Raw genomic sequence first — 18,617 nt, forward strand, 5'->3', positions numbered from 1 at the left:
TGCATAGAGCAGTTTTCCTACATCGTTTTGGAATGGGATGCTCCTTATTCTGTTTGTGTGTAACGCAGCATGTGTTTGTTTTAAGTGTTGTGACAGAGGGAGGTGCAATAGTTACCACCCCCATCCCCTGGCCCGGCAATGAGACAGTTTGGCAAGCAGCCAGGATCGACCGAGGCCCTGAGACGTCCCGGAGAGTGACCCGGAGACCCGGCTGTCGCCTCAGATCAGCATCAGACACACAGCTGCCGGTGGGGTTTGTCTGGGGTGGAGTTAAGTGTTTGTGTTTGTGTCGCTGCCTGTGTTTAACAGTTCCAGACTGAAGGAAAAAAAATATTGCTGGTGTAAATATATTAATTTCCCTCGTCTGTCCCTCTGGACCAATCAGAGCTCTGCAGAAAATGCCTCGTCAGAACAATTATGGTTCAAAAAAATCATCTTAAAATTTAAAGCAGATCATTAACAGGCAGATAAATCAAAGAATCAGAAAGCAGCTCATGTGAACACTATTTTGTAAACCTTTATATCACATTCAGTTAGGGTTAGGGTTACCTTAAATGTTGTTTACATAGAATTCCTGAATTATTTCCATAAATTGCAGTAGCAGCAGCTAACTGTAGCACTTCCTGCAGGCATATCAGAGCATTTCTTTTGAATCACTGTACAATGTAAAATTGACCGTGGCGTAAAGGATTATAAAACAGTGTTTGCTTGAACTGCAATTAAATTTTTGAGATTGGAATTGCTCTAAAACAGCAGCAATCCATTTTGGTCTTGGTTTTACTCGGACTAGCCATTAGCTTGTCAATTCAGTCAGAATCCAACTCTATTTCTCCAACCTCCTTCAAAGAGCTTTGTGCAACAGGTAAGACGGGTAAGATTTATTGTTAAAGTCACTCTGATTGTCACACTAACTGAGCTTCAGACATCCTGTGTGGAGATAGGACTAATGCCCCTTTTATACTGGCTCTTCTTCAGAAGTCCCGCTCTATTCTATTCTACTCTGCTCGGCTCAATAAAGAATGCATCGCGTCTACACCGGCCAGTTTGGTCAGTAGCAGAGGAACGCCCCTCACAACACAGGGAGGGGTGTGCTCCTGGTGTCTCCTGAGACTTCAGGAAGAGAGGCACAGTGGAAGAAATGCTCTGGATGCCGCGATTGTTGCGCGAAGTAGGACAGCTGTTATCCACCAGAGATTTCAGGCTTTACAGCGCCTTCAGCTGGGGGACAGACGGCATAAACGTTGCTAACGCTAACGCTGTTGCTTATATTCCTACCGTTCGCTCTTTATGCTTGCATCTGGTCACACCCACGACCAATGAGTGAACAGGAGCTAAGCTTGCGCCACCCACGAAGCAGGGCCGGCCCTGCTGGCCCTACTCCGAAGCAGGGACCAAAGAAGCAGGGACCGGCCTTGAAAAAATGCCGGTAGAAACGGGTGCAAAGCAAGCCGAGTAGAGTGGAGCCGGGACCTTTAGAGCCTGTGTAAAAGGGGCATGAGTTCCAGAGGGACAACAAGAACTGTAGACCTCCACTGGTCTGGACTTCATGTTGGAGTGGTTTGACAGACGTCTCTCTTCAGTGCACAACGCTTGAGAACGTGCTTGAAGAACTCTCAGACTGTAAAGAATAAGATCCCCTGGCCTGACAAAACTAAGATCGAACTGTTTGGTCTCAGTTTAAAACATTATGTCAAGAAACACTATCCCCACACTGAAGCAAAGTGGTGGTAGCATCATGTTATGGGGGTACTTTCTAGCAGCAGGGACTGGGAGATTGGTCTGGATTATATTCTAAATGAAAGCTTGTTCCACTATGCTTAAGAGCTCAGAGCAGACTGAAAGTTCTCCTTCCAACAACACAGGAGTGGCTTAGGGACAACTCTGTGAATGTCCAGGAGTGGTTCAGCCAGACCTATCAAACATCTCTGCAGAGACCTGAAAATGGCTGTCTACCAAAAGAAAAAAACATCCAATCCAATGAGCTTGAGGGGATTTGTTACAAAGGACTGCAGGAAAATATCATATCATTGCCATGCAAAGCTTGCTGCACCAAACCCTAAAAGACTCAACATTGGAACTGCTGTTAAAGTTGCTTCAACCCAGCACTACAATAAGTAAAGGCTCTAAATGTGAATTAACCTGTGTTTTTCTTTGTTTTTCTTCCCTTAGAAACTGCACCTGGCCCAATCGTTCTGTGTCTCTTTCCTGTCCTTTCAAACCCCAGATGGCTGCCCATCCTGAGCCTGGTTCTGTTTGAGGTTTTTCTGTTTAAAGGGATTCATTTCTTTCCACTGTCACTAACACGCTGCTGCTGACATTCTTAGATAAATAACTCGTACAAATTGGCATTTCATAATGTACTGTATGTGAATGTGTTGTATTATAATAGGAATTTAATTAACTGTGTATTGTATTTGAATCTGAATTGGATTTATGATTTGGACTTGTCTTTGGGGGTTTTTTTGTACAGTGTCCCTAAATAAATTACTTTAGTTGTGAATTGGCACCATATAAATAAACTGAAGGGAGCTGAATACTCGTGGAATTGCAATATCTCAGTATTTTATTTGAATACATTTACAAAATTGTACAAAATTCTTTTTTCACTGCGTTCCTATAGGTTATTGAATGTAGATTAATGAAAGAAGAAGAATGACTGTAGCATCAAGCTGAAAACATAACATGAAGTGGTCTAAATACGTTATAAAACCTCTGTAGACCTCTCTGCCTTATTAATAACACAAACCGGTGTTGGATTTCAGAGTTGAGATGTCAAACTACTTTTACCAAGTTGATTTGGACCTAATGTACTCCGGACTGAACCGCCATGGCTCTACTAACCGATTTAACTGGATTTAATTCCTGGAGACAATCTGCTTTGTGGCATTTTCCCTCCAAATGTGAAGCCTGACCTTCAAACCAGCGATATTCAGGTCACGTGTTCGTGTATCCGAGCCTTGTTTACTCCTTCGCTCTCCATCAACACACACACGCACACAAACACACACAAACTCGCAGCCCATCCCCCCGCTGATCCCCCTGGCAGTTTGCTGCTGTATGGAAACACAGCTGACCCTCGTGGCCTTTGAGTGTTCCTGCTAAACCAACCAATCACCCCATCTGTCCATCAACCCATCCATCCATTCATCTGCACTTAATTCATTACCTTTTCTTTATGGAAAGCCACAAACACTGACATTTACAGCTGTAGCTAACTGGCAACTGGAAGTATTAATTATTCAGTAAGCGGTAACTCCCTACTGGAGATATGTGTAAAAACAAACTCAGCTGTTTCCAGATCTGTTACACTTTGAGGCTAAAAATAGTGGCATTTTTCCAAATATAAGAAGCTTACCAATAATCATTTGATCAGCCAATGACACTAATCATAAATGACTGTGTCTATGAATTTGCTTTAAATTCTGAGACCTCTGTTTTTCAAGTAGAGTTTGTGTTCTCTGTTTGATATTTTAGTAAATCCCCTTTATCCCCAGAAAAAAACAAGAAGCTGAAGGTGCAGATATCCAAAAAGAGAAAATATATAGATTTATTCATGATTGTGCTTTGGGAGAGCATGGTTTGTTGGACTTGTACATGAAAACTTGACCAATGTTAGTTGGTAACTGGAAATGCTAAAGGTTGTCAAAACTTCAACATCCATCAGATTTCTCTTCTAAGACTTCCTTTTGTAAGAGCCTAAGCTATGGCAGAGTCAGACTCTTATTTTGAAGAGTATCTATGAGCATTATTTTGAAAATCCAAGTTTTTCCTGTTTGTTCTTTATGTTGTATTATGACTTTAAATATTGAATTCTGCCGACCCACTTATCTAATTAGAAATGACATGAAGTCTGAAATTTTACACCATCTAGGGGCAACCAGTGACCCAGAATCTGCTGAGTCACTGGTTCCCATGGTGATTCCTGACTTTTTTTTGTGGGAACAGATAGGGGGAGGGGTGATACACATCTACATTTTAGGCAGGCAGAAACAGAATAAAAAGTAGGGCTCAGTCAGCTCAGTGAAAACTAAATTGTATCTAAAAACTTTTTGAATTGTGTCCGGAAGAAGGGTGATGGTTGCACATGTTATTATTTGTGTTTCCACAGTGTTTTATGTAGGGGATATGATAAGTTAAAAAGACGGATCCCTTCTTGCTTGAAGAGAAAATTCTGATCTCAGTCAATGGGAGTTTGGGTGAACCAAATCTGCACTATGAAAAGAAAAGTTTGTTTTGCAAAAATTTTGTAAAGTTTAGACAGCTCAAAGGTTAGTGTGTGCTGTCATAGCATATAGCATAAGTTGAACATTATGTGGTAAAAGCTTAAATAAAAAGATTAAAAACTTGATATAGGCTTAGGTTAGAGTTATGGCGACTAGATCCCAGTTTGACCTCATTAGCACAGCAGAAAGCTCACTACAACAAAGCTGCTGATGTTAGATGAGGTCAAAGGTCAGCAACTGCTACAACAAAAAACAAGTTTTTCTGCAGATTCATTTTCAAGTTTTAATGGTCTGTATGATCTTTTCTGACCGCTGAGTTGGGTTGAGTTGTTTCTAAAGATAATTTAAATCCATCAACCCTCTTTTCTAAAGCCCAATGGTAATTTGGTACATATGTTTGTAATAATTAACGCTTTAACAGGGCCAGACTTATTTTGAAGAGTACGTTTGAAGCTCTTTGTTTGTTTGTTTTTTTTTGACACTTCAGGTTAATACCTTTTTCCTGTTTGCTTTTTTTTTAATTGTTTGGGTTTTTGGGTAGAGGAGATGTTAAATTCTGCAGAGGATTTTATTAATTTCTCCTTAATTCAAAAGTTGCAATCATGACAAAACTGTTCAAATTCTACAGAGGGAGGAGGCGGAGCTTACAGCCACATTCTTCATCAGACAGGCAGAAACAAAATCTAGAAGTTGAACCTCAGACAAACAAATACTTGAACCATGAGCAGCAGAAGGCAAGACACACGGAGGGAATGAAGATAAAAATGCTTTCATTTTTTTAATGTAATAAATGTTTAAGAAGTTTAAAATTTGGGGGATTAAAAAGAGTATATTTGCAAAAATGTTGAAATGTTTAGGAAACTAAAAAAGTGACATCATCGCACTCTGAGTTGAACATTCTGTGGTAAAATCTCCAAAGATCTAATAAAAATTAAACTGCGATTTTGTAAAACTCATTAAAGATATCAAAATGCCAGTTCAGTCATTTAAAGCCCAACTTTACTTTGGATAATGTTTCTTCTGTGAAGCATGTCTGAACTATAGAGCTCCAAAGACTGGTAGGGTTTCTCACTCATTTCACTAAATCCTATTATTGTCCATGGAAGAAAGTTTTTTTTGTAAATTCAGCTACCTCTTACAATGTACCACAGCCAAAAGTCAGAGTACACTATTTCCTGTTTTTTCTGAAGTTGCATAAGGTGTAGTAAACTGAAAATTGTGATGAAAATAAAAAATAATGGGAGAATAGTATTAAGTTTGCTTTAGATGTTATAAATTGGCACCCTTAATAAAGGTTAGAATCATTACCAGAGGAACAAGCAAGGAATAAAAATAGTAATGCTGCAGCAAACACAGTCAAATTAAACGCTGGAGTTGAAGTGTGTGCTGCAGAAGCACACAACACACACATACACACACACACAGTATACATTGTTAATGGGAGTGAAGCTCTCTGTGTTGACTGTGGCTGAGCAGAGAGGCGGCGAGACGTCAAACAGCATCAGCATCAAACTGTGCAGAGTTCAAGTTCAGCTCGCTGGAGCCGCCCTGCTGCTGCAACACAAACATTGCACACTGTTGACCTTCATCTGCTGGTATACCTAGTGACCTTTGACCTCTGAGTATGACAGACACTAGTTTCTTCTACTGCCTCTGAACAAAACACAGCTGATTTTTTGTGTGTGTTTTGTTTTGGTTTTGTGTTGTAAAATGAGCAAAGCTGCACTGTTGGCGCAATTTTTTGTCACAACAACCACCCAATCAACACAGCTGTGGGCAGCTGTGGTTCTCCAATGAGGGAGTTAGAGGTTCAAATTCTGGCCGGAGGCAGTTACATGTTGAAGTGTCCCTGAACAAGATACTGAACCCTTCATAGCCACCATCATACCCATTTTGTGTATGAATGCGATTTAAAGCACTGATTAAACCCTAAACAACCATTCACACTCACTCAATCACACCAAGGGAGAGCTGTAGAGATGTAGCTTTGTAGAGATGTAGTAGAGTGCTGTGTGGATGGGTAAATGAGGGCACAAATTGTGTTGCAAAGTGCTTTGAGCAGCCTGGTTGGCTAGAAAGGTGCTACATAAGTACAGTCCATTACAATCAAAACTGTTTTAAAATCCTGCGGGAGCTGAAAACATCCCTTTTGTTTTGCAAAAAATCCTGCAGAATAATTTTAAATCATTGCTGCCTAAAAGCAATCCAACTATGTGTAAGAAAAGTGCTGCAACATGCATATGAAGGAAATTGACCACTATAAACCATCTTAAAATAGTTTCTAACACTACCAACTGACAGGGGAGCTGTTGTGATCAGCTTGATGCATTGTGCTTTAAAAACAACTAAATATGATTTTTTAATTTTAATAAATTTTTGTTATTGAGAGAGAAAAAGTTTGGCCTGATAGTGGTCCCAGAACAAATATACCAGGTCTCAGGAATCACAATTCAAGGTAACTTTTACCAATTGGCATTTATAAGTTCTCCTGTCAAGTTAATTTATTTATTTTTGTTGTTCTTTCAGCTTCTTTTGCAGTCAGACAAGAGGAAAACAAAGTCCACCCTCTCTCAGTTCTAGGGATTTACATAACAGGAGATAATAAAATAATGATCTGATCTTTACCAGATTCTAAAATTATTCAAATCTAACCTCAAGTGAACAAAAAACACAGATTGAATGTTAACATTTGGGAATGGATCTTGTAAATTATTATTATAAATATGTATATTTATATATAATGGGACCAAGAATAGAGCTTTGTGGGACTCCTACTGAGCAGTCAAGGTGAGGTTTGATCCAATCAGCACAAGCATACCTTTTCTAAGTGACCTTCTTTTCATTTGCTCAGTAACTCAGAACATGGATTGTCTCCTGTTTTTTCAGTATGTATCTTGTCTTGTTTTCTTTGCTTGGTCAAAACATTTTGCTTCATTATGGTTTTATTCGCTGTTCTCGCCTTTCTTAGAGTTATAATTTAGTCTTAATATCCTGTTTTGTTTGTTAGTGGAAGCTTTCCTTTTGTTTTACACCTTTGAGTCCTTCTCCTTAAGTTCCACGTGTCTTGTACAACACCCTAATGTTTATGCTAGGGACATAATCTGTCACATCTCAGGTGAACTATATGGAAAATGATTAATTTCTTATTTCTCTTGGACATCCATCAATGTTCTGCAGGTCTCAGCAACATTTAAGGCAAAGATCATACAAAAAAAAATTTTAAAGCACGTGTCTAAGAAATCTGAAAAACCTTCATTTTTAAAAAAAATCCCTTTTAGAGAGACATTCAAAATTCAGCTTCACAAATAAAAAAATACATACTACTGTTTCAGTAGTTCTGAATCGTTCAGTTTTCTGTTCCAGCAGCTGGACTGAAACACTCTTGGTTAAAAAAACAAAAACAAATGACAGCCTGTTTGGAATTCATCAAATTACATTTAAAAGACTCTGACAGGTTCTTATGTTCTCGGGCCGAACTCTCTGTTTACACTAATCAACGCCTCTATTGTACTCTGCTCCCAGTTGACCTGTTTCCAGTTCAAATATCCCACAACGTTAAACTTCTAAAGCCTCAGAGCAGCTACATAAACACAGCAAAACCAGAGGTTATAATTTAATTTGATGTTGGTGTTACCACCCTTCACCCCAGGGTCCTTTAATCCCCTTTTATGTGCCAATACATTAAGGGAGAATTTACCATCCAGGGATTATATGAGGGTGGGGGAGCATGAAATCAAATTAAATTAAACATAAACTAAACTCGTAGCCTACATCTGCCTTTGCTGAATAAAGGCTGCTTATCAACTAATTACACTTGTTTCTTCATAGTTAGAGCATGATAGTGGCGGCATGATGATGTGGGACATATAAAAGCAAATAAAACCCAAATTTTTGCTCAGAGCGCAAAGATTTAAGAACAGGTTGTCCTAGGCCAAGTGTTTAAAGCCTGTAGAGAAATATCCAGTCCAGAACCTGCCCCCACTTCTTTCTCAGCCACACCTTTGGAATGTGAACAGAATGTGGTTTTTCATGGTCTTTCATGGTCTTGATGGAAAAAGTGTGGACACCCCTGCAAAAGACACAGTGTTAAAAGTGAGTTTTCTGCATTGATGGAGTTATTACAGAAGTGGAAACCATGGGCCTGGTCTGTGGTTGATTTAGTATTATATAAGTTAAATATAGATTTTGTTTACCTGTAAAAGTTAATGCAGACTTAATTATTTCAATTATACACTTCTAAATTAACTCTGACTTTGGTTCATTGGTTGATTTTTTTCATCTATGCAAAGGCTTTATTAAAAGGATAAAAATGAAGTTAATACTGTAAAAATTTTTCAAAAATGTAATGGTGGGAATCCAGGGGAAGCTGAGGCTTACCAGCAAGGCAGCAGTTTATTAAGAGCGGACGTCAACACCAAAACACCTATGCAGCACACCAAGACACAATGAATCCACACCCAGACAAAACACAGCAACCATAGCACACAGAAGGAGACTCCACCACCAACAAGGACCAGCCACCACATCCTTTGGAAGCTGTCAGCTGGAAAGAAAACAGAAAAATTGATGAACGAAATACTGCACAATTTATTGCAAAATTGTCTGATATCAAATAGTACCTCCATATTCCCTTCAGGGTGGAAAAAGGCAGTTGTTGTACCTATACATAAAGAGGGGAGACAAGACTAATTATCGACCTATATCGATCTTACCTGTATTATCAAAAGTGATTGAAAAAACAGTAGCAACACAACTGACCGATTATTTGGAAGCTAATCAGCTCCTCCATCAATTACAATTTGGTTTTAGATCTGGGTACTCAATCGAGATCGCAAATTTTCTTGATCAGGAAAAGGTAGTTGGGGCAGTTTTTTTAGATCTTAAAAAAGCTTTCGATACAGTAAGTCATAGCAAGCTATTATCTAAAATGGCGTCTTTTACAATTTTAAAGGAAGTAGTGGGCTGGTTTACTTCAAATCTCCAGGACAGGCAGCAATGTGTTAAAGTGGCTCAGGGAAAATCTTCCTTTTTAAATGTCAAAAGGGGACTTCACCCTCAATGAACGCTGCCATGGTTATCCTTTTGCCAAAGCCGGGCAGATCTCCAAACAAATGTGAGAATTTTAGGCCCATTAGTTTACTAAACTCAGATCTAAAAATAATTTCCAAGCTGCTAGCACGACGTTTACAAAAGGTGCTCCCAAAATCAATTGATCGAGATCAAAATGGATTCATTTCGGGGAGGCAGGGATTTCATAATGTGAGGCGAGTACTAAACATAATTCATTATAATAGAGGTACCTCAGATTCAGCTCTTCTATCACAAGATGCCGAAAAGGCTTTTGATAGGGTTCACTGGGAATATCTTTTTCAAGTTATGGAAAAATTTGACTGTCGTAATAATTTTGTAAAATGGGTGAAAATATTATACAACAATCCCTCAGCTGAGATAATAACTAACAAGAATATATCTAGATCGATAAAAATCAATAGGGGCTGCAGACAGGGTTGCCCATTGTCGCCTTTATTATTCACTCTGGCAATAGAGCCATTTGCTATTGCCATTCGCTCACACCCACATCTAAGTGGAATCACTGTCGGACCTACAGAACATAGGATTTCCTTGTTCGCGGACGATGTGATCCTTTTCATATCAAAACTAAATCAGTCAATACAAATTATTTTGGAAATAATTAAATCATTTAGTGAGATATCTGGATACAAGATAAACAAAACCAAATCTTCAATTCTTTTATTAAATGCAAATGAAAAAATTAACCCAATATCAAGTATAGTACAGTTTAAGATGGTAAAAGAGTTTAAATATTTGGGGATACACATCTCGTCAGATCTGGAATGGGTAGCTGCGACCAACTACAATCTCATATTAAATGAAGTAGACAATTCATTTGAAAGATGGATGTCTTTACCAATGTCTATGATTGGGAGAATAAATACAATAAAAATGAATATATTGCCCAAGTTACTTTACGTATTTCAGAATGTTGCTCTCCCGCCTCCTCCTGAATTCTTCTCCCAAATAAAGAAGAAGATGTTACGTTTTTTGTGGAACAACAGGAAATCCAGACTCCGTTTGTCTTTACTATATCTTCCTTATGACCGTGGAGGCTTGAACTGCCCGAATTTTCATTTGTATTACTATGCTGTGCAGTTGAGATCTATGATGTTTTATTACAGTGATCAATCGCCGCACTGGGTTGACATGGAGACTCAGGATTTAAAAGTGACTCTCCCTTCATACTTCTATTCAGATTCAATATCAAAGCTTTTGAAACATTCTAAAAATCCATTCCTTAAAAACATGATAGGCGTGTGGAGAGATGTAAAAAAAATTTTTAATGAGCCACACTGTTTGTCTCTGTTCAGCCCAGTGTGGGGTAACCAATTTTTTGTACCCGGCAGAGCTGACTTAACCTTTAAAGCATGGAAAAACAAAGGACTCCAGATGATTCGGGATCTTTATGTATCAGATTCAGACATACTAATGAGTTTTCAAGATCTGCAACAAAAATTCCACCTAGATAAGAAACATTTCTTTAAATACCTTCAACTCAGAAATTTCATAAGAACGAGTCAGAATAATGTGGTGGCTAAACCTGCCAAATCAGCTTTAGAAAAAATGTTAACAGGGGATAGTTTAAAGGCAGGCATTATATCAGAGTTTTATCATTCACTGATGTTGCATGTATCTGAGGGATCTCATGACAGACTTAAAGCTTGGAAGGACGATTTACAGCTGGAGTTATCTGAGGAAGAGTGGCAAACAGCATGCAAACGGGCCCATACCAGCTCTATCAACACTGCGCTTAAAATGATCCAATTTAAATGGTTAATGCGGGTTTATATAACACCAGTGGACCTCAACAGATATAATGGGGAAATATCTGATGTATGTCCAAAGTGTACAGGGGATAGAGGAACTTGGATTCATTGTGTGTGGTACTGTAGGAGTATTATAATGTTTTGGAAAGAGGTAAAAGATGCAATTGAGAAAATAATTTCCAAACAAATAATTATGGATCCGAAGCTGTTTGTGTTTGGACTATGCCCAGTAAGACATAACTATACTAAAAACGAACAAACTTTTATAAACTTAGGTCTGCTTAATGCAAAAAGATGTATATCACTTTCCTGGGGGAAGACCCATAGACCAACTATAAACCTGTGGTTACAGCAGATGACATCTACCCTCCCTCTGGAAAAGATTACATATGTATTAAAGGGTAAACAGAATATGTTTGAATTCATATGGAATCCCTTTATTAGGTATGTCCAACATCTGAACTTCAAGGAGGACGGCGCAAATGACTGAAGACTAGGTTCACTGCAGTTCCCAAAGACAATTCTATTAAAGGGCATACACTGCTGAAGTAAATATCTCAGTACACGGATGAGGCGTAGATTATGCGAAGGGTTACATTGGAACTAAGACTGTGAGAGACATGTTGTTGTTTTTGTTTTGTGTTGTGTATTTCATTGTGACTTGAACCAAACTATTATTAATACTGGCATTTTTTTATTTATTTTTTGTTAAATGTTCAAGCGGTTTGTCTTAACTGGTAAAATTCTAATAAAGACATTTTGGGAAAAAAAAAAGGGGACTTCACAGGGCTCTATATTAGGGCCAATACTATTTTGTCTTTTTATAATTGACCTGCAATGGTGTAAATTATCAGCTTTATGCAGAATACTGCAGATGATGCAGTATTTTATGCACCTGCTAAGACACCGCAGCAGGCGGCAGATGTTTTGTCTGCCTGTATGGAGGAAGTGAACCATTGGTTGTGCAACAATGAGCTAGTAATCAATTTAATTAAACCCGTGTCAATGTGCTTTGTTATTGGAAAACAACACGTACAACAAAATTTTCAAATTTATCTACAGGATGAAATGATTAATAATGTAACAGAATTCAAATATCTTAGGGTGGTTGTAGACCCACATCTCAAATATGAAAATATTTTTTTGGCAAATGTATAAACTACATTTCCAAAACAATAAAAAGAAATATTAATTGTTAAAAATTAATAGGACCTTATATTCCTGTACAGGCTGTGTTTCGGTATATGCATGCCTTCATATTTTCTCACATCTCATATTGTATGACAACCTGGGCCCAGGCTACCACAATGACTATTAAGCCAATGGTGTCCTTGTATAACCAAACAATACAAGTAATGGACAAAAAGCCAATAAGGTCACATCACTGTCTAATCTTGGATAAACATAACTTAATGAATTTTAAAAGCTTTTGTAAATTATGTTTTCTTAAATTAATTTTTAAGTGTATTAATAAGTTAGCTCCTGATCGTTTAAGTTCATTTATACAGTTGTATAACTCCCTGATGCAGAACCTCGTTTGGTCAGACCTCTTTCTCATATAAAAACACAACATTATGGAACTCATTGTAAAAGTAATATAGTAAAAGCTATATCTGAACTTAAAAAGTTTGTTTATATGACTAAATCTTGGCTTAAGGAAAATAAAAGATGTGGTCATTTTTAGCTATCAGATTTAATGAATCTATGAGTGAGTGCATTAGTGAGTTTGTATTATATTTAAATTTTTAGTATGTCAGCTAAATGTGTGAGGATGGGGAGGTATTGAGGATGTGCAAGGATATTTACATAAATTTGGAGGTTGCAAGGTTTTCTGTGAATATGTAGGGAGAAAAACATTTATATTGCTATTGTATCCTAATTTATAAATTGTTTGTTTTTTAATGTATAGTTTTTATTACATGAATTTTGAGGTTGTAAGATTGAACACGTTTGTATTCTTACTGTTTGTTGATCTTCAAACTGTATGTATTTTAATATATAGTAATGCCCGACCAGGGACTGGAGTTGCAAATTAGCTGTAGCTATATTTTCATTTTGGTTCATTTTATTTTTGACAATAAACCTAGGTATTTACAGTATCTGGAAATGGAAGGTTCCAGTTTAAAAGTGGTGTTGTACAATCAGCGATTTCTTAGGTCCGGTTTGTTAATGTAATTGCATTTCTGTTTTTTGTTTGTGTGCTTCGTTAATGTTGTTGTGGTTTGCACTTCAGGGCCACCGTAGGTATCAGATGCTGTGCAGCTGGAAGTATTTTTACTGAAACCTTTTACTTTTGGACATTTTGTTATGACGCGTAACCATAACAACAAGCGATAAATATAAAGAACCCTGAAGTCCAATCATGGCCGGAACCAAGTTGACCGCCCGTAAATCCACAGGAGGTAAAGCTCTCAGGAAGCAGCTCGCCACTAAAGCTGCCTGCAGGAATGCACCGGCCACCGGTAGAGTGAAGAAGCCTCACCACTACAGGCCCAGTACCGTGGCTTTCAGGGAGATCCACCACTACCAAAAGTCCACCGAGCTGCTCATCTGGAAGCTGCCCTTCCACCACCTGGTCCAGGAGATCACCCAGGACTTCAAGACCGACCTGTGCTTTCAGATGTTGGATTAGCTGGTCAAAGTGTCTGTCTCATAAACAGAAGAGCCTGGGTTCAAATTCTAGCAGTGTCTGTGTATGAGATCAATTGAGTGATGAAGAGGGACATGTCATAACAAAACAATTTCTGTCAATATCTTCTGTAAATTTGACTCATTTCATTACAATGTCTAAATATTCTCACATCCAAAATGCATGCATGCCTTTATGACAAATGTTTGAGAAAGAAACATTAATCCATCTATTTTCTTTTACTTGCTTTATCCTTTCCAGATGACAGAGTAGCTGGTGCCTATCTACAGCAGTCACTGTGAGAGAAGAAGCTAAACTCACATGCAGATTAATCTCACTCCACTTCCTCGTGAGGGTCATTAGGGTCTCTGTTTGACTGGTTCACAGTGAGATGTTTTGGTCACCTGCAGGAAGATGCTGATTGGAAAGAAACTGGTTGGGTATCAGGCTTAATACTCCATTGTAAATTCTACAAGGCTGAAATCTGAAATCTCGTCAGTTTAAAGTTGGTCTTTCTTAGTTGACCCAAATGCCTTCCTTCACCCCTTCTCAAACTACCTGTCTTCTCTGTCCATCTGTCCAAAATATAAATATTTTGGTCCTCAAAAGAGTCTCCCTTATCCTTCAGGTGTAGGTGCACAGATGACTCTTGTCCTGTAGAGAAACTTTTCATTTCACTCTTGCAGCTTCTCTTCTGTCTCAAATCCCCCCCTTGACTCGTCTTCATCCACTCCACCCAGCTGGATCTCTCTTCTTTACCTCTCTTGTGTTCTGTCCATTTCTTTGGCTGGTTGACCTCAGATTTACACAGATGGATTCTTTCTCCCTTCTACTGATGTCCATTCCTATTCTATTCTATTCTATTCTATTCTATTCTATTCTATTCCTATTCTCTCCAGAGCAGACGTCCACCTCTCCAGGCTCTCTTCCACCTGCTCCATTCTTTCACTGTGGCTTAGCTGGTCAAAGTATCTGTCTCATAAGCTGGCGATCCCTGTTTAAGAGCCTAATAATGCAATGAAATAATATAAAATACTTGCGCTTTGAAATAAATACGCTTTGTCTATGACCAAAAGGCAAAAGCACTGACCGGCCTGTTTTAAACTGAAAAGGCTTTAGGCTGCACACTTGCTTAAATGAAAACATTAAAAAAAAGCTCAAATAAGGCTTCTAGTCATTGTTTATTTTATTTTTATTTTAACAGCAGCAGTCATTCAACTCAGCAAAACAGTATACAGATAACAAAGGCTTGAAGTTTAGTTCATAAAAACAAGACAACTGGGTGAGAAATTAAAAGGTACTCAGGATTCATATGGTTGGATGTGTGTATGTACATTTGTCAGAATGTGAGTGTACTAAAAATACAGCATGACAGTGAGACGTCCTATGTTTTTTTATTTATTTTAACAGCAGATTTATCTTAGCATTGTGTGGCACTGTGGCTTAGCTGGTCAAAGTGTCTGTCTTGTAAACAGAAGGTCCTGGGTTCAAATCCCAGCAGTGCCTATGTATGAGCTCAGCTGAGTGATGATGTTTCAAAATCCAATTTATAGCAGCTTCTTCTGTGACTTTGCCTCATACTGATAAGAGCATGACAATCTTCTCAGATTGCTTTCTTAAGTAGGGAAAAAAAGGCATTATTTTTATTGAGTAACAAATTCTGTAGTATGCAAAAACAGGACAAATAGGTTAGACATAAAAGATACTTTAGGATATATATGTATGCATGCATGCCTTTATAACATAAATGTTTCAGGAAAAAACCTCTATCTATCCATTTTCTTTTACACGCTTTTTCCTTTCCAAGTCGCTGGAGAACTGGTGGTCTGTCTCCAGCAGTCAATGTGTGAGAAGCAGGGAACACCCTGGACAGGTCTCCAGTCCATTGCAGGGACACGTAGAGACAAATGACCATTCAGACTCTCACTCACACTTAGATTTTAGAGTTACCACTTACCCTAAATACGATCTAACCTTGTGCTTTAATCAAGTACAGATGTTGAAGTACTCTGCATTGGGTAATTCATTTGAGGTTGTTTTTCCATGCTGTTGCTGGCAGTATTAGGACATTTTCGAGCCACAAAACTCCAAATTCTGTACATATCTGGGGTTAACATCTAGGCGATGTCTTTAAGTAATCTGTAGCTAATCGACAGTTCAGTCTTGAGATTAAATTTACCATTTATCAGATCTCAACAACTAAAGGATGAAATTTGTTCATCACAGGAAACTCTTTATCATAATATTTACACCAAATGAAGAGGAAACAAATTTTTGTCTTTACAGTTTTATAACAAAAATAAAACTAAATCAAGAAAATAGAATCAACAATAAACAATTAAGATGACAGATCACAAATAAGACTAAAAGTTTAGGGAATATTTGTGAGAAATAACCATTAAGTATTTACTTTGAATGATAATTTATCAATTTAAATAACAAATAAGACTTTAATAATCTAAGGTGAAATAGTGATTATTAGTTTATCTAAACCAATAACATTCTTTGAACAGAATGAACAGAATTTTAGGATTAATGTTTTCTGTTTCTTATCCATGCAAGAATTTCGGGTACGTTAAACAATTTTGGTAAATAGTTTACTTTAGAATTTGGTCAGAAGATGTTTTTCATTCTGCCAGGTTGTCAGGTTCGTTTTGATATAACCAAATTGGAAATAGATGTTATTTATCAATTTCCATCAGTTAAAATTAAATAGGGTGGCACAGCGGCGTAGTGGTTAGAGCTGTTGCCTCCCAGCAAGAAGGTTGCAGGATTGCTTCCTGACCTGGGGCCTTCTGGGTGGAGTTTGCATGTTCTGCCTGTGCATATGTGGGCTTACTCTGGGTACTCGGGTTTCCTCCCACAGACCAAAGACATACATGTTAGGTTAATTGATGACTTTAAAATTGTCCCTGAGTGAGAGCGCGAATGGTCATTCGTCTCTATATGGACTTGCGACCTGTCCAGGGTGCCCCCCTGCCTCTTGCACAGTGACTGCTGAGAATAGGCACCAGCTCCCTGCAACCTGAAATGGAGAAGCAGGTAAAGAGAATGGATGGATGGAAAGAATTAGATAGCCAAACCCAAAATGACTTATTTTATCTTTTTCATCACACAGAGGTAAAGGTGCCTCAGAGGATCACTGTGGAGGACCAGTGGTCAGTTCATCTTTGAGGAATTTGGAGGCTTCTCAGGCCTCAACAGGACCCCGACAAGGAGGCAGGTTAAGGCCCAGGGCCCGTTGAGGGTCAGAGGTCAGGGGTCAGCGTTCTGTCCAAGGTCACCTGAGGTTGTATTGGTGTTTGCAGAGGTTCAGTGAGGAAGCAGTTGATGTAGCATGACTCAGGCAATTTGCAAACTAGAGCAATCTTGACAGTATGAAAAACTATTTTTCAACTTAAGTTTCTCTTTATGGATTTCTCTTTCTTTATCTTTTGTATGCTGGACTTAAAACTCAGAGCCAAAATGTTTTTCTAAGGTTAAAAAAATGACAAAACAAGGGGAAGACGGTCTTCACACAACAAACTGCAGTCACCCACCAAAGCTTTCTCCGCAGTTTGTTATCAGACTTAGGTTGATACCAACTCATGTTGCTCAGATGAATCAATGTTTCATACGGTCATTTCATCACTAAATAGTGACATTTGTAGCTACTGATTATTACATTTATCTGTACAGCTGCTATCACATGTTGATACTACAGGGATTCAAACGCTGTTCACAAGTCAGATGCTTTGACCAGCTAAGCCACAGTGCCCCTTAAATAATAAGGTTGTTGTCAAAATATAGAAACAAATTAGAAAGACAGAACTATTGTCTTATACAGTAAGTAAAAACAAGATAAATTGGTCAGAAACCAAATGATACTTTAAGTTATGTGCTGTATGTAATATAATTAAGGCTGCCACTAACAACTATTTTTATATTGATCAATCAATAGGAAAGGGCTAAGATACTGATACAAAGCTGAACTGTTTTTACATACTTGCCAACCGTCCCGCATTAATTTTTGTGTTTTGCTCCGTCGGACTGCCAAAATGGTAACGTTTTTTCTTATCAGTGGTGCGCGGTTCACTCTACGTTGTCCCAAATGTTGGCAAGTATGTTTTTACTGACGTTCATTCTTCTTTTCTCTCCACCTCTCCAGGCTCTCTTCCACCTGCTCCCTTCTCTCACTAAAGTTCACGACATCATCTACAAACATTATAATCCTGTCTGACAACGCTCTTACTTGTGTGTGTGCTGTTGTTTCTTTTTTAATAGCAGATCTTTTACTTGTCTGAGGCACTGTAGCTTAGCTGGTCAAAGCAACTGTCTCGTAAACAGAAGATCCTGGGTTCAAATCCCAGCAGTGCCTAATAATGTAATAAAATAGCATGAAACATTTGAGCTTTACAATAAATGCACTTTGTCTGTGACCAAAAAGCAAATACACTGCCCATTCTGGGCCTTTTTAAACTGAAAAGGCTTTAGGCCATATGCTTGCTCAAATGAAACCATAAAATAATAGTTAATAGACATTTGTAGATTGCTCTGAATAATCTGTTAAAATGATGGCATTACACATTTTCTGTAATTAAGAATGTGTTTGTTTTAGAATATATTTGGCATATGTCTCTTAACAGTGCATTGTAAGGTATGAAAAATTCTGATTCTGTCAGATTCAGTGTCCCGCCACCCATGAACCCCACCACATGTCACCTCGATGTGCACTCCTGATCAAAATCTTAAGACCAATCAAAAAATTGCAAGAATTTGCATTTTGCACTATTGGATCTTAAGAAGGTTCTAAGTAGAGCTTCACAATGTTAAAAGAAGAAATCAGCGTAAGAGACAAAAACTTTTGAGCGGGGAATTAATTGAAAACTGCATTTACAGTCAAACATGATTTTTTCAGCTGATCAAAAGTTTAAGACCATAGCT

At 38.1% G+C, this 18,617-nt stretch overlaps 2 non-coding genes across 2 annotated transcripts; both read left to right on the top strand.

Annotated features, from left to right (window-relative positions):
* The first annotated feature begins 15,126 nt into the window (after nt 1-15,126).
* On the top strand, nt 15,127-15,200 carry trnat-ugu. The gene has a single exon. It is a non-coding gene; the product is annotated as a tRNA-Thr (tRNA).
* Nucleotides 15,201-17,977: 2,777 nt separating this feature from the next.
* Nucleotides 17,978-18,051, top strand: trnat-cgu. The gene has a single exon. It is a non-coding gene; the product is annotated as a tRNA-Thr (tRNA).
* Nucleotides 18,052-18,617: the final 566 nt, after the last annotated feature.

Source organism: Kryptolebias marmoratus, linkage group LG22, assembly GCF_001649575.2.
Source record: "Kryptolebias marmoratus isolate JLee-2015 linkage group LG22, ASM164957v2, whole genome shotgun sequence".
NCBI lineage: Eukaryota > Metazoa > Chordata > Actinopteri > Cyprinodontiformes > Rivulidae > Kryptolebias > Kryptolebias marmoratus.